The sequence below is a fragment of the Oncorhynchus mykiss genome, chromosome 17, assembly GCF_057628025.1.
Source record: "Oncorhynchus mykiss isolate SJ-2025 chromosome 17, ASM5762802v1, whole genome shotgun sequence".
Taxonomy (NCBI): domain Eukaryota; kingdom Metazoa; phylum Chordata; class Actinopteri; order Salmoniformes; family Salmonidae; genus Oncorhynchus; species Oncorhynchus mykiss.
In genome coordinates, this window is record NC_143038.1 from 11,904,845 (window position 1) to 11,921,607 (window position 16,763).

Below are 16,763 nucleotides of genomic sequence, written 5' to 3' on the forward strand. Positions count from 1 at the left end.
AGTTGTAGCAATTGATAGTTAGATCATTGTAAAGAAATGAATAGACAGTCATCTCAGATGTAATGTGTGAATTTAATTTTGAAATGGTAATACTTTGATGTTATGTTGTGTCATTTTGAACAGGTGATTTTAGTTCAATGAACAAATTATCTTAGCTTTATGTGTATTGTATCCAAGCAATTGGAAAAAGTTTTAGAGTTTTGAAAAATTTGCATTTTGATCATTGGTTGTGAGTTTTGTGTCTAGAGTTTTGAAAAATGAAATCAAGGTTCCGAAATTAGTGCCAAAGTGATTGTAAAAAACTGTAATTACCCAGTCTAGTGGCGGGTTGAGCTGAAATGTAGCCCACTTTACAGTTTATTTAGGTAATGACTACATTGATTTCCACAATAGAAATGTTAGCATGAGGCTAGCACTAGTTTGGACTGGTGCTACAGTTGCTAGTCTACTAGGGATGGGCTGAGAAGAGTACTGCTGGATATGGTTGTGTAGACTCAGAGGCACACTTGTGGGCAGAGAGTGTGTGAGTGTGTGTGTGTGTGTGTGTGTGTGTGTGTGTGTGTGTGTGTGTGTGTGTGTGTGTGTGTGTGTGTGTGTGTGTGTGTGTGTGTGTGTGTGTGTGTGTGTGTGTGTGTGTGTGTGTGTGTGTGTGTGTGTGTGTGTGTGTGTGTGTGTGTGTGTATTTCAGTGGCTCAGTGGGACGGGGCAGGGTGCATTGGCAGCAGTGGAGTGTGCCAGAGCTATTTTTAAGCCCAGTTGATTGCATATGTATTCTCTAGGGGGCCTGAGACTCAGAGCAGGGGGTGGAGGTGAGGAGGGTGTGTGTGTGTGTGTGTGTGTGTGTGTGTGTGTGTGTGTGTGTGTGTGTGTGTGTGTGTGTGTGTGTGTGTGTGTGTGTGTGTGTGTGTGTGTGTGCACGCGTGTGTGCGTGCGTGCGTGCGTGTGTGTGTGTGTGAGAGATACAGGAAGACAGTGTTTGGGAGGAACAGCTGTCAGTCAGTTGAAGTATAAACAGGCTAATTTATACTCCCACAGGCTTTGGGGAGGCTGACTGCAGTAAGTAATGCACTTCCTGCATGACTGCTTATGACACGGCTGGTATGAGTACAGGAGAGATAGGTTGCATCCCAAATGGCACCCTGTTCCCTATAGAGTGCACTACTTTTGACCTGGACCCATAGGGCTCAATAAAGTGAAAAGGGTGCCATTTGAGACGAATCCATAGTCTTTAAAATTCCTGCTCTCCCTACTTTGTTGGTCGACTCTCTTCTAGTTGGTGAGAAAAAATAAATTGGTCATAGATTTAAAACATTATACTCAGGAATTATTCATTGACATTTTTTTGTTCTCACTGCACCAGATTAGCCTGTGTGTACAGTTTAGGAGAGAAAAAATAACACAGATAGATGCATTGAAGGAGAGAGAATGAATTCTGGCTATCCCTCCATTTTTGACACAAGAGGTGGGAAATACCAGAGCCACAAATAGAGATAGCTATATATTCAGAAATGGTCAAAAGTTTTAGAACACCTACTCATTCAAGGGTTTTTCTTTATTTTGACTATTTTCTACATTTAGTGAAGACATCAAAACTATGAAATAACACATATGGAATAATGTAGTAACCAAAAAAGTGTTAAACAAATCAAAATATATTTCATATTTTCTATTATTCAAAGAAGCCACCCTTTGCCTTGATGACAGCTTTGCACACTCTTGGCATTCTCTCAACCAGATTCACCTGGAATGCTTTTCCAACAGTCTTGAAGGAGTTCCCACATATGCTGGGCACTTGTTGGCTGCTTTTCCTTTTCCTTCTGCTTTTCCACGCTGCGGTCCAACTCATCCCAAACCATCTCAATTGGGTTGAGGTCTGGTGATTGTGGAGGGCAGGTCATCTGATGCAGCACTCCATCACTCTCCTTCTTGGTCACATAGCCCTTACACAGCCTGGAGGTGTGTTGGGTCATTCTCCTGTTGAAAAACAAATGATAGTCCCATTAAGTGCAAAGCAGATGGAATGGCGTATCGCTGCAGAATGCTGTGGTAGCCATGCTGGTTAAGTGTGCCTTGAATTCTAAATAAATCCCAGACCGTGTCACCAGCAAAGCACCCCCACACCATCACACCTCCATGCTTCACGGTGGGAACCACACATGCAGAGATCATCCATTCACCTACTCTGCGTCTCACAAACACACATTGACTGACCTTCATGTCTTAAAATAATGATGGACTGTCTTTTCTCTTTGCTTATTTAAGCTGTTCTTGCCATAATATGGATGTGGTCTTTTACCCAATAGGGCTCCTCTGTATACCATCCCTACCTTGTCACAACACAACTGATTGGCTCAAGAGTGTGCAAAGCTGTCATCAAGGCAATGGGTGGCTACTTTGAAAAATCTCACATATAAAATACATTTTAATTTGTTTAACACTTTTGGTTACTACATGATTCCATATGTTATTTCATAGTTTTAATGTCTTCACTATTCTACAATGTAGGAAATAGTAAAAATAAAGAAACTCTGGAATGAGTAGGTGTGTCCAAACTTTTGACTGGTACTGTATATATGAACATGGGAAATACTGAGGCCGGGACACTACTGTATGAATTCCAAGACGTTGGCATTCACTGTGCAGATGCCACCGCACATATGGAAAGGCCAGCACAAAACAAGCCAGTGTTGACATGATAAATATCAACACACATTAGTAGCACCCTCACATCCTGCAAACACACACACACACTCGCGCACACAGATGCACGCACACTCGCACTCACAAACACAGCTGTGTGATGAACTGGTGTGTGTGTGTGTACTGTATACATGTGTGTGTGCTAAGTGAGTGCTTACTTGGCGATGAGGGAGAGTGACGGTCTCCCCTGGTCGTGACAGCAGGTTTCCACATGGTTTCACCTCGTCCTCTCAGAGGCAAACAGACAAAAGGCTAAAAGGCAGCTAGTGCTGACAGAAACAAAGCCCCAACAACCACAGGATTGTTTGGCTGCTGTCAACAGACCCAGTGTTTCAGATGCTGAGCGCTTGGTTAACCCTGTCTCTACCATACTGGATCGGAGAGGAGCATTCGCTGTGTGTGTGTGTGTGTGTGTGTGTTGTAATCAACTTTGGATAAGAGCTTCTGACCAAAATGTAAATGTACAATGGTGTTGGACTGGGGGGGGGGGGGGGGGGTAGAGATTCATGCAGTAGCATAGGGAATATATAAAGACTAGTGTGACAGACCATTAGACTGAGCTACAAATGCACACACGCACACACCCACACAGTCCTCCGCTAGACTAAAGACGCTTCTGGCGTCTGGCAGGATAAAATCTCCCTTCAGTCTGAGTGATTGTGTGAGTGGCACATGTGCCCACACCTGGCATCAGCCCTGGTAGGTTGCAGTTACAGGGCTGGCATGGCTGGCATCCCCCCTCAGTCCTGTGGCATCCTGGCAGTGCCAACCAAAGCCGCTGTTACAAATTCCTCACATTAGGGGAATTATGCCTTTATATGTCTTGAAAACAGGCAGCGGCGGCAAGGAACAATGGCACAACAGAAACGACACAGTGTTGTTTCCTTCCCAATGAGAGGTAATCCTTTTTTCTCTCTCTCCGCCCCCAGGGTTCGTCACAACAGCACAAGTACACATTGTGGCGATTTAGGGACAGTTAGCGTACACAACCAGATGGAGGCCATTATCTGAAGAACACAATGTGTGTCCCAAATGTCTCCCTATATACAGTAGTGCACCACTTTTGACCAGAGCCCTATAAGCCCTGGTCAAAAGTAGTGTATAGGGAGCCATTCGGGACATAGACAATCTAACTGGAACAATCTGTCGTTCCAAAACATCCACGGGGCAGGATTAGAAGATACAGACAGTGACATCAGGAGAGGATGTTTGGCAAGTGTGTGTGCTATCATGGTTTGCAATACGTATCTAGTAAGAGCCACTGGGTAAGAAGATGCAGACAAACCGAACAATTGACTTGTGAGGCTGTTGTGCACGATCCACACACACACACACCCACACATACGTACGTGTATCCATGTACATGCACACGCCCACACACAGACTGCGAGAGCGATTCTCACACCGTAGTTGAGCGCAAAAAGGACCTGCTGCACTTTAAATGCAATTTCCTGAAACAAGACACATAGATCGAATTGGGGATGTTTTTTCCCTTCCACCGCTAGGCTATTACTGCATGGAGTGCTTTGTCAAAATCCCCGCCAATCTCACCAGGCTTTCTGGCAGACATCACACATCCAGCGTGTTTTTGTGTGGAGATGTTGTCTTCTGCTAGTGGAGAGGGGGAGGGGGAGGAGGAGCGAGGGATTGAGGGATTGAAGATAGAAAGAGGGAGGAAGGTGAAGAGGAACTGTAATAGGAGTGAGGAAGAAAAGATGGGAAGAGAGAGACAGAGAGAGAGAGAGAGAGAGAGAGAATAAAGAGAGAATCAGGCAGATGGGGGGTGGGTAAAGGGAGGGTGCAGAGTCTCCTCTGCTCATCCTTAAACAGCTGGCCAGGGTTGGCAGTAGGCCTGCAGACACGTCTTTATATCCTGGTCTCTCTCTTCTTCTCTTCCTCACGGCCTTTCCATCTCTCTCTCTCTCCTATTTCTCTCTCCCCCTCTCCCTTTCCCTTTCTCTCTATTAAAATGAAAACACTTTATTGGTATGGAGACATAAACAGACACAGACACACACACACACCTCCAAGTACCGCACAGGACATTCAACAGAAACACTCCGACCGACCTTATAAAAAATTGCTATTCTGCACTGAACATAGCAGGATTTCCAATCCAAATCAAAAGTCAACTTAAATTGCCAAATTGGAGTTCCTTGAACTGGAATTGCCATGAAATTCACCAGACATTGAGGTGGGGCTGAGGGGGAGAGGAAAAGGCCTCATCTGGATGAGGGCAGTGTGGTGCACTGTATTACAGTGTGAGATCTGCTCTGCTGGGTGCCTGTCTCTCTCAGGGTTAGATTAAGGCTTAATGATTTGTTTCCACTCAGACAAGCTCAGCTGGCCCTCGCCGTGTCTGGCTATGGGCTCACCAGAGTGCTCCCCCCCCACCACCACCACCCTTCCTCCTCCACAACCATGGAAGATCCTTGGAAGATCTGAGGTAGACGTCTGAGGTTAACGTGTTCACGTTCTCTCTCTCTCTCTCGCTGATGTCACAGCTTCATTGTGAGGTGACCCGCTTAATCCTCAGGGAGTGTCCCTGATGACCCACCAAGTAAATATGATCAATGTCTACTAACTATGACCCAATAAGGAACTAGTGATGAGCAACCAGTGGGTCGTTAATGTTGTGAAGCGAGGAAGGATTATAGACACTCTCTTTCAGCTGCAGGGTTGACTCACTTCAGCTCTGGTGTAATTAACACTTGACTTTACCTCCATGCCCTCAGGAACTGGCAGACGAAGTCTGTAAAACTATGTGGAAATGTCAGAGAATCACCTCACAGTTCATAATATGGACGGAAGATGTTAAAGGTGAGAGAAATTGCCATTGTTGTTACTAATTCGTTTAGAAATGGACAGTCTAACATTTTGACTTGTCAAAACACCAAGGTTACATTATAAACTCAGTCTTAGTCATAATAAGCCTATGTCAAATAAATTGTTTGCAAACGTCTAAATATCATGATCTAAACAAATATGTTTTAAAATCGCTTATTTCAAAATGTATGATATAGGCATAATCATTTTGTTTTAAACAGATGCACACTGAAATATAATTTTTCATCATGAAGGTTAAACACGTGAAGGTTTATTTACACAAAGGGCAAATGCGGGTTAGTTTAAATGATTTGAATGCTGTTGTTGAGTGGAAACAATTTCCCTTTGAATGTAAAGCAGGCTGAATCACCTGTTCCCTCAAGCACTCTCCTGCTCCCCCGCCAAGGACAAGCGCAAACACTTTTGTTTACCTGTCGGTGCTCTAGATGTCGGTGCCTGCACTTGCGTCATCGGTTTCTTAGCAATTTAGCCTATGTAGGCTAGACACACACACAACCGGCAATCTCTTACAATAGCCTACTCATCAATTCCAGTACCTAAAGCTTTTAATTGCAGTAGTTGGCCAACCCTAGACTATTTGGTAGTCATATGTTATTTTGTTTTAGTTTAGAGATTAGCCTACATGAGTCAACTCTTTCTTTGGAACATACACACACGGGAATATGTTAAGCCACAACACTCAATTCCATTGAAACGGATAAAGCGTTGCAAATGTTGATCAACTCCAACCGTAGACTAATTGGAAGTCCTATGTTATTAGTTCCTAACCCAATCAATGAAAAATTCAAGACAGAAAACCTCACGGTTACTTTATTTATTTGCATATATCCTATCATAAACCAAGAGAGGCTTTAGAAATAGCGATACATGCACTCGTGCTAGATTTTAAAATAGTGCATTTCAGCATGTTGCCCTACCCTATAGATTCAAAATCAAATTGTATTGGTCAAACGCATATTTAGCAGATGTTATTGCTAGTGTAGCGAAATGCATGTAAAAATGCTTAGGATCTAGAGGCAGAGCTGCCATATCTGTCTGCGCCATTTTAGACGGACCACGGAATGATTGTTAAATCAAATGTAGGCCTATAGTATAATGTTAATATTTATTTTGGATTCTACTGCCTGAAATTAAATAGCTGCCAGTTCAATTCAAAAGAAGGTTCAATTCAAATGAAGATGCAATCATCCACGTGTCATAATTACATCCGCTAAATGATTAAATCGTTAACAAAAAACTAAGTGAAACATTTCGAGAAAATGTGTGAATAGGCCTAGCCGAAGAAAGCCTGAATAATGCCTATAATATATAGTTTAATTAACCTTTATTTAACAAGGCAAGTCAGTTAAGAACACATTCTTATTTATAATGACGGTCTACACCGGCCAAACCCGGACGATGCTGGGCCAATTGTGCGCCGCGCTATGGGACTCCCAATCCCAGCCGGTTGTGATACAGACTGGATTCGAATCAAGGTGGCTGTAGTGACACCTCTAGCACTGAGACGCAGTGCCTTAGACGGCTGCCCCGCTCGGGTCTTCATCAAGCCAAAACTGAGGCAATTCCAAATTATTTTCCATATATATATTTTTTTAAAAGTCTCCCAACATTTTGACTCAATTTTGTCTATTGGTTTCAAGTGGGACATTCTGTAGTGTAAGATTTTATGATCGTCATTTGGTGGTCAGACTGTACATGGGTAGTAACCCGAGATCACCTAGACTGAGTCCGGGTTGGTAATGCGTCAGGTTGACAGCACACGACAAAGCAGCGAGTCGCGAGGCATCTCAGCCAGTTGCGGCAGGTGTGTTACATCCGGAGAGGAATCAGAGACACGTTTGTTGTTTGGCTTTACAAATAAACGTGACATGACTTGGCTTCGAAGTTAAATAAATATGAATTCACCAATAGGCTTATGGAGTCTATGGAAATATAACACATTTACACGAAGCTATATTTTATGATAAGGTTGCATCGGTAATTGTACGTCAAGCAGAGCTGAGAGAAACATGTGAATGAATAGGCTATTTAGATGAATAGCCTACACAAATTCATGAATAAGTAATTTGACGGTATCATGTGACATGTATTGCCTTTTTAGGTCGTGTGTAATTTATTCATTTGGATGTGTGTGTGTGTGTGTGTGTGTGTAACGAGGCAGAAAAACGGTCGCTTATAAATCAAGTTCCTACCATCTTCTTTCCAATTCTGGAGATGGAGGTTATAGGCTATTATTGTTTCAATATTTAAATGAATAGAAATAAGACGTGGAAAACAGACCAGCAAAGCTGTTGATATTAACATGTGTAACCAAACACCCGGAAAAGACAAAGGACCGTCGCACAATCCATCACTCTCCGTTTTATTCCTTCAGACAGTCAGGCTACTGCCGCTGTTATAAGAGGTGACATTCGCTGCCTTATTGCATCAGCTAAATTAAACATGCAGTTTCCACGTGAGCACTGTTTCCATAATATCATTGGTAGAACTGTCTGTAAACGTCTACAGAGTGAAGTGGAAACATGTAGCCTACGGAGATTTATGAAACGCATGTTGTTTTAGGGCGTGCACGTGTGCAGAATAGAATGACACAGGAAGGGTTTTATTTCAAACACCAAACAAGCTCATTGAGATTGATTTGCCATGATCAGGTTACTTAATGGTTTTGCTGATCATTTTTTATTTTGTGTCTTGCAACACTTCATCAATAGTGTATGTTGTATACTGGCTCAACATCTACATAGCATATATATATATATATATATATATATATATATATATAGGAAAGCTCATTGTATACAATCAGCTTAAACATTCTCAACCTAATTTAAAGCCACCACAAGCCTTTTCCTGAAAACCTAAATTAATCATATTTCTTCAGACAGTCCATGATACTATGATTATGAGTGACAGGGTTGAGTGACTGCAGCAGCTCCTGTAATTAACGTTAAACCTCTGGTCCCCCAAGGAAAGAACAAGAGGAGAGAAGGGCTTCAGGTTGTGTGTGTGTGTGTATGTGTGTAGATGGTGGGGGAGCTTGAGTAGACCTGACTTGAGATAAGACCTGAACCCAAACGATGGTATTTACAATAGTACACATATCAACATTTCCCCCATGGTAAAATCAAGTCAGAGAATGGCTTTTTGGTTTGGGAAAAAACAAGGCCATCTTCCCTCATAGACACAACAGTGTGTAAATAAACACACTGGATAAACATTTCAATGGCTGGTTTGATTTGAATTCCAGCTTCAATGGATCTCATCATACATAGAGGTAGATAGGGACTTATACCAACTGCATAATGGTTGCCAGGAAGAACATGATGCAATATGACCTGATGGAATATTTACACATTAAAGCAATGCTATGCTGCAGCTTCAAAGATGACCCCTACGGAAGACCCTGTTTGTGTATGTGTCTGTGCGGGCGGTAATGGTGGCTCGGAGTGTGTTTTAGAGAGAGAGAGCAAGAGAGCGAGAGAGAGAGATGAGAGAACTAGATGTGGTGGGCTTCTTTTGTCTAGGCTGCGGGAGTCTATTTCATTAGCACACCAGCCAATCCCCCCTCCCCACCTTCCCTTCCCCCAACAACCCCACCCACCCTCTCCCTCATCTCTCTCCCCTCCCAGCCCCTCCCCGGCACCCCCAGGCCCAGGCGGAGAGCCTGGTCTCCAGCCTAATGGCTGCTCTGTATTCATTATCACCTCCCCGGTTCCCCTTGCCAGAGATGGGCCAACGTAATTGATAATTAAAGTGCAATAACACAGCGGTCAATGCAATCTCACTGCAGGAGCGGAGCGGCGGGGCCGAGCCCCCACACACACCGTCGCTTTAATGCTGAGAAATAACAAGAGGGATGTGTGGCTCTGCAGCACTTTACCCAGGGAAGACCTGTAGTGTACACACACGAACACACAGACAGTACTTATATAAAACGGGTACAAACATTAGCCTAACTACCCTGTAAAATTGATACAGGCAGAAAGACACATGCAGGTACGTGCACTTGCACACACACACACATGGAATCACTAGTTAGGGACAGACAGACAGACAGAGACAGACAGACCTATATCCAAGTCTTATAGACAATTGCTCCTAATTAGGTCTTCATCACATAGAATCTATGTAGTAGAAAATAATTCTACATTTTCACTGAACAAATTCTCCAATTGTTTCTAATGAACCCATTGCATAGAATCTGTGGTACAAATTTCTATATTTTCCCCGGGGCATTCAATCCAATCAACAACAATAGCATGGCTAAAACACAATGCATGTGTTCCTGGGGAGTGTGTGTAGCCTTCGTTATGGCTTTAAGAATAATTACGCTATCATATACTGTACTAGAGACCAATTCTACCACGAAGAGCTACCAAGATAGAAGGGAGAAGACAGGGAACAGATTGCCTGTATTTGTGAGAGCAAATCTCTCTTCACCTCTCGCTCTCCGTCTGCTCTTGAAACTCGCTTAGCGTGGATATGAGGAATCAATCTGCCGTTTGATTCAGGATGCGGGATGTAATTACAGAAGGTAAAATGGAGGCAGTGCTTCACCTGATTAGAGAGAGAGAGAGAGAGAGAAAGAGAGTCATGCTCAACATGAGCTCCTGATATATTTGATATTATTTTTTGTTTTTAGAATGAGATAAACACTCTAATCAAAAAATAATTCCAGACAAGAAGTGATGAACAACAACTCTATTCATTCAGAAAAGAAAAAAAAGTTACTTTGCACCTCAAGTTAAGAAGTTGACTCTAGCTAGCTAGCTACACAACAAAGACCTAGCCTGCAGACGAACATGCTCGCCAGAAGAATCGAGCTAGAACAAACCTAGCAAGGGGAGTTAATATAACTACATCAAACGACCAAACTGAGTGAGTGAACCGAAAAAGGAGCACGGACTAACTTTAAACAGATCTTCTGTTTTTTTGTGTGAAGATTTGTCTCTCTTTTTGCTGGTTTTTGAACTAAATTGGAGCTAGCTAACAACAGCAGCAGACAAACAAATCGGTTGCTATGGCAACGTGGCAGCAGGACAGAGTAGCAGCAGCAGTAGTAGCAGAGCCCACAGGCACCATGTCCCCACTCCCCCTCAGCGCTGAATCCATTCTCTACCCTCCAGAAGCGAAAGATGACACACCGAGGAAAGCTTTTAAACAGAAACTACTAAAGGGGAGGCCAGAAACCCTTTTCTCAGACCTCGGGGACGTGAGTAATCTTCCTCACTGACCAGCCAAATGCATGGCGCTCAGCAGCGTGCTCTCACTACCCATCCATAAAGAAAGAGGGAATCTGTAATAGGTGGAAGCTGAAAATCAAATAGACAGACGACCCTGACAGCACCATGATAACAATCAGCCTCTATAAGACTGGGACTGTCATGGTGCAAGGTAACATTAGGCTGTTTGAAACAAACTTTCAGGCCATTAAGGAGAGAGTGGAGAGAGAGAAGGACACCACCAGTGACATCCCCTCCCACAAGACAAACTCCACCAGCACCACCCTCACCCCTACTCTCCCCACCCAAAAAGGCACATCCAGCACCTCTCTTCCCACCATAGTGGAGAACACGCCCCAGAAGGAGAGCGACCCCCTCAGTGCAGAGCAGGCTCAGGCCCTCCTCACCACCATGGCTGCCATGAGGGATGAGTTCACCAAACTGGAGGGGGAGGTGGTCCTGCTCAGGGAGAGCGTGAGCAAACAGCAACCAGACAACCACACCTTAGAGGAGCTCCTAACCAAGGTGAGGACAGAGCAGGACAGCAGCCTTGCAACACAGCGGAAAGAGGTTCAGCAAGAGAGAGACGGACTCAAGAGAGAGCTGGCTGATCTAACAAAGGAGGTGAGAGAGCTCCAAAAAGACATGCAGAACAGTAACAACGATCTGACCTCACTAAGAGAGGAGCGAAAGAGAACAGGCTGCAGGAGCAGCTAGATCACCACTCTATGACCTGCCCTCACAGAGCAGAGGAGCCCAGCTCAACCATCCAGGCTTCCCCAGCCCTGCCTACTGCACCCCTCCTCCCCAGCCCACAGAACAGCCTCCCACTGGCACCGGCACAGACCAGCCACACCCCAGCTCCAACACCCACCAGCCCCCCCTCTGCCCCCTCCAGTCCAGAAGAAACACTGACATCGTCCTGTTGATGAACTCAAGTGGGAAGTTTGTTCAGGAGAATAAACTTTTCCCTAGACACAAAAGGAGAAAGGTGTGGTGCCCAACAACGCAGAGTGCCATGGTGCTGCTTGATAAGGCCCATCTTGGGACGCCAAGCCACATAATCATACACACCGGAAGCAACGACCTGCGTGCTCAGCAGGAAAGGGTGGCGACTTCACTACGGGGAGTGATCGAGAAGGCCTCTGCAATCTTCCCCAACTCAAGAATCGTGGTGTCAACCCTTCTACAGAGGAAGGACTTCCACCCTGCCACAATCCAAAGAATAAACACCAACCTCTCCCGGGACTGTGCCCTGCGACCCAATGTACACCTGGCCCACCATCTCACCCTCGATCTGGACTGTCTCTATGACCATGTTCACCTGTAAAGGGAGACAGTCCCCATCCTTGCCAAGACTCTCAAGGACGTCGCTTTAAACCGTAGCCCGATCTCTCCACCCAGGAACAGCGGAGAAATCTCCACCCCGCCGAGATCACAGAGACAACACCCCTGACCAGCACCCTGGACCCCCCAGCCACAACCCGAGCACCACCAACCTCAATGCCCACCACAGCCAGCACAGCACAGACCACCCCAGCCCAGCTTCAGAGCCACCCAGACAAGGTCTCCCACCCACCTGCCCCCCACCGCAGTCCCACACTTGGAGGAGCCACAGCCCAGCAGGCAGAGCTACGCACAGGCTGAGAGAGGAGCAACTGGCCCAGCTCCCGTCCAACGGAATAAGTGACATTAAACAAATGCTGAGTCTACTATGCTCACATGTGATAGGCCGAGGGTCATGGTAAGATGAGCACAAGAACTCCACCATCCTCACACTATATCCACCCAAGTGGCATGACACAAATAATATCTTAAATTATAAACATATCACATTAGCATAATACGAGTTTACTTTAATTGAAAAATCCTATTTTAATAGTTCTTGTTGGATTGTGAGTGTTTGTCTCATTTTGAAGGTAAAGAAAAAAAAGTTAGGAAATCTTTTTACGTTGCATGTTGGAATTTACAAGGATTGAAGTCCTCTGCTTTTGGGCTAAAGAGCAGAAACCCAGACTTCCTGAAAGAAATTGATGATGTTGATATTGTAGTACTACAGGAAACATGGTGCAGAGGTGATGTTTCCACTGGCTGTCCACTAGGTTATAGGGAGATAATCCTACCATCCACTAAATGAAAAGGAATCAGACAGGGCAGAGACTCATAGGGAAGCTCTGTCGAACACTGGGTCTGTACATAGTCAATGGTAGGCTGAGAGGGGACTCTTTTGGTAGGTACACCTACAGCTCATCCCTTGGCAGCAGCACTGTAGACTACTTCCTCACCGACGTAAACCCAGAGTCTCTCAGAGCCTTCACACTCAGCCCACTAACATCTCTCTCAGACCACAGTAAAATCACAGTGTATCTGAGAAGAGCGGAACCCAACCATGAAGCAACACTGCCCAATAAATGACATGGTACTAAATAGGCCTATAGATGGGGTGCAAACAGTACAGACATCTACCAAACAGTACAGATGTCTACCAAACAGTACAGACGTCTACCAAACAGTACAGATGTCTACCAAACAGTACAGACGTCTACCAAACAGTACAGACATCTACCAAACAGTACAGACATCTACCAAACAGTACAGATGTCTACCAAACAGTAAAGATGTTTACCAAACAGTACAGACGTCTACCAAACAGTACAGACGTCTACCAAAAAGCACAGACGTCTACCAAAAAGCAATTAGTAGCCAAAAAATACAATCTCTCCTGGACAACTTTTTAGCCATAACATTCTCCTTCAGCAACGAAGGTGTAAATTTGGCCGTTTGGAACATAAACTTTATATTTGACAAATTAGCCTCCTTGGCTAATCTAAAGAAACATACGAGCAAACCAGAAATAACAGACAATGAAAAATGGTTTGATAATGATTGCAAAAATCTAAGAAAGTCATAGAGAAATATATCTAATCAAAAACATAGAGAACCAGACCTTCAATATGGGGAAACACTGAAGCAATACAAACACACCCCGAGAACAAAAAAAGGAAGAGCACAGTAGAAATCAGCTGGATGTAATTGAGGATGGATGTAATTGAGGAATCCATAGAATCAAACCACTTCTGGGAGAATTGGAATAAATGAAACAAACCTCATCAGGAGGAATTGGCTATCCAAAATGGGGATATGTGGAGAAATCACTTTGTAAACCTCTACAGCAATATAACAAAGAGCCCAGAACAAAAAGATATACAAGAAAAATTACAAATCCTTGAATCAGCAGTCGAAGACTATCAGAATCCTGTGGATACCTGTCATGCCCTTTGGTTAGGCCAGGGTGTGACTAGAGTGGGCATGCGAGTTTCTTTATTTCTATGTTTTCTATTTCTATTTCTTTGTCTCTGATTGAGAATCACTTAGGTAGCCTTTTTGCCCACCTGGGTTTGTGGGTAGTTGTTTTTCTGTATAGTTTTAGTTGCCTTACAGAACTGTTCGTTTCTCGCTTTGTTATTTTTGTTCTTTTGTTCAAATTTAAATATCATGAACACGTACCACGCTGTGCTTTGGTCCACTCCTTCTTCATCAGACGAGCGTTACAATACCCCAATTACAGAAGAAGAATTATTGGAAAAACTATGCACTCTCCAACCCAAAAAGGCCTGTGGTGCTGATGGTATTTTAAATGAAATGATCAAATATACAGACCACAAATTCAAATAGGCTATACTCAAACTCTTCAACATTATCCTCACTGCAGGTATGTTCCCCGATATTTGGAACCAGGGATTGATCACACCAATCTATAAAAATGGAGACAAATTTGACCCAAATAATTACAGAGGAATTTGCGTTAACAGCAACTTGGGGGAAATTCTCTGCAGTATTATAAACAGCAGACTACATCATTTCCTTGATGAACACAGCGTCCTGAGCAGAAGCCAGATTGAATTTCTAAACAATTATCGTACAACAGACCACATTTACACCCTCCACACTCTAATTGACAAACAAGTAAACCAAAACCGTGGCCAAATCTACTCGTGTTTTGTAGATTTCAAGAAAGCATTTGATGACAAATATAGAATGACAAATATAAATTATATTTGGACACAGTTGTATTAGAACACACCAAAAACGACACATATCTAGGACTAAATATCAGCAACACAGGTAGCTTTCACATGGCTGTGAATGAGCTGAGAGACAAAGCAAGAAGAGCATTCTATGCCATTAAAAGGAACATTCAAATCTAAATTCCAATTAGAATCTGGCTAAAATGTTTCCAATCGGTTATAGAACCAATTGCTCTATATGGCAGTAAAGTATGGGGTCCACTCTCTAATAATGAATTCACCAAATGGGACAAACATCCAGTTGAAATACTGCATGCAGAGAGTAATACAAGACTGTATTGCAAGTGCAAAGAAAAACTCCAAATAACGCATGTAGAGCAGAATTGGGCCAAAACCTCCTTCTCATTCGAATAGAAAAAAAAAGAGCCATAAAATGTTACAACCATCTAAAAACAAGCGACCCCAAAACATTCCATCACACAGCTCTACAATGTCAAGCGATGAAACCAGAGCAGAGTCCCCTCAGCCAGCTGGTTCTGAGGCTCAGTTAGCTGGTTCTGAGGCTCAGTTCACCAACCCAAACCAACCCCATAGAGCCTCAGGACAGCACTCAGAAAATCTGGCCCAACCAAATCATCACAAAACAAAAATAAAAATATATCACCTATTGGAAAGACACAACAAAAAAATCTAAGTAAACTTCAATGCTATTTGGCTCTAAACTGACAGTACTTGGTGGCAGACTATCTGACCACTGTGACTGATAGAAAACTGAGGAAAACATTGACTAGGTACAGACTCACAGTCTGGCTATCGAGACCGGTCGTCACAGACAAACCTGGCTGCCCAGAGAGGACAGGCTGTGCTCACTCTGCTCCAGGGGAGAGGTAGAGACAGAGCTGCAATTCCTATTACACTGTGACAAGTACTCATACCTAAGAGAATATTTCTTTCCCAGAATTATAATTCAATACAAAGAATTTGAAACTATAAAAGAGGAAGAAAAAATCTAATATTTATTGGGTGAAAAGCCAAAATGTGCAGTTTTGGCAGCCAAACATGTGTCCTCCTGCCACAACCTGAGGGACAGCCAGTGAAAAGTGTAATGTCAATATTATTTCCCATCTTGTTTTGTTTTGTCTTTCATACCATGTCATATGTCTTCTCAGTCATGTTGACACTAGTCTACTACCATTGCTTTAATGTATTGTTGTTCTGATTAATATTGTTGTTGTTAATGGTAATCCCATGTCCACTACTACTATTATTATTGCTGTTGGTCCCACCATTTACTTATATATATATATATATATATATATATATATATATATATATATTTATAAATATTTATTTTTTATTTTTTATGTATGTATACTTTGACAATGTGAGTAGTAATGAACTTGCCATGTCAATTGAATTGAATTGAGAGAGAGAGAGAGAGAGAGAGAGAGGAGAAAGAAAATACAGACAGAGAGGTGAAGAAGATAAGAGATTAAGAGAAAGGGAGTGTGTGTATGTGTATATGAGAGAGCGAGAAAGAGTGTGTGTGTGTGTGTCCGTGTGTGAGAGAGAGAGAGCGAGAGAGTTAGAGAGCGAGAGAGAGAGTGTGTGTGTGTGTGAGAGCGAGAGCGAGAGTGTGTGTATGTGTGTGTGTGTGAGTGAGAGACAGAGAAAGAGAAAGAGAGAGAGTGTGTCTCTGTGTGAGAGAGAGAGAATGTGTGTGTGTGTGTGTGTGTGTGTGTGTGTGTGTGTGTGTGTGTGTGTGTGTGTGTGTGTGTGTGAAAGAGAGAGAGAGAGAGAGAGCGAGTGTGTCTGTGTGTGAGAGAGAGCAAGAGAGTTAAGCGAGAGAGAGAGAGTGTGTGTGTGTGTGTGTGTGTGTGTGTGTGTGTGTGAGAGAGAGAGAGAGAGAGAGAGAGAGAGAGAGAGAGAGAGAGAGGAGAGAGAGAGAGAGAGAGAGAGAGAGAGA

At 43.5% G+C, this 16,763-nt stretch overlaps 1 pseudogene; it reads left to right on the forward strand.

Moving 5' to 3' along the window:
• Positions 1–10,560: 10,560 nt before the first annotated feature.
• On the forward strand, positions 10,561–12,517 carry LOC149975730 (uncharacterized; annotated as a pseudogene).
• Positions 12,518–16,763: the final 4,246 nt, after the last annotated feature.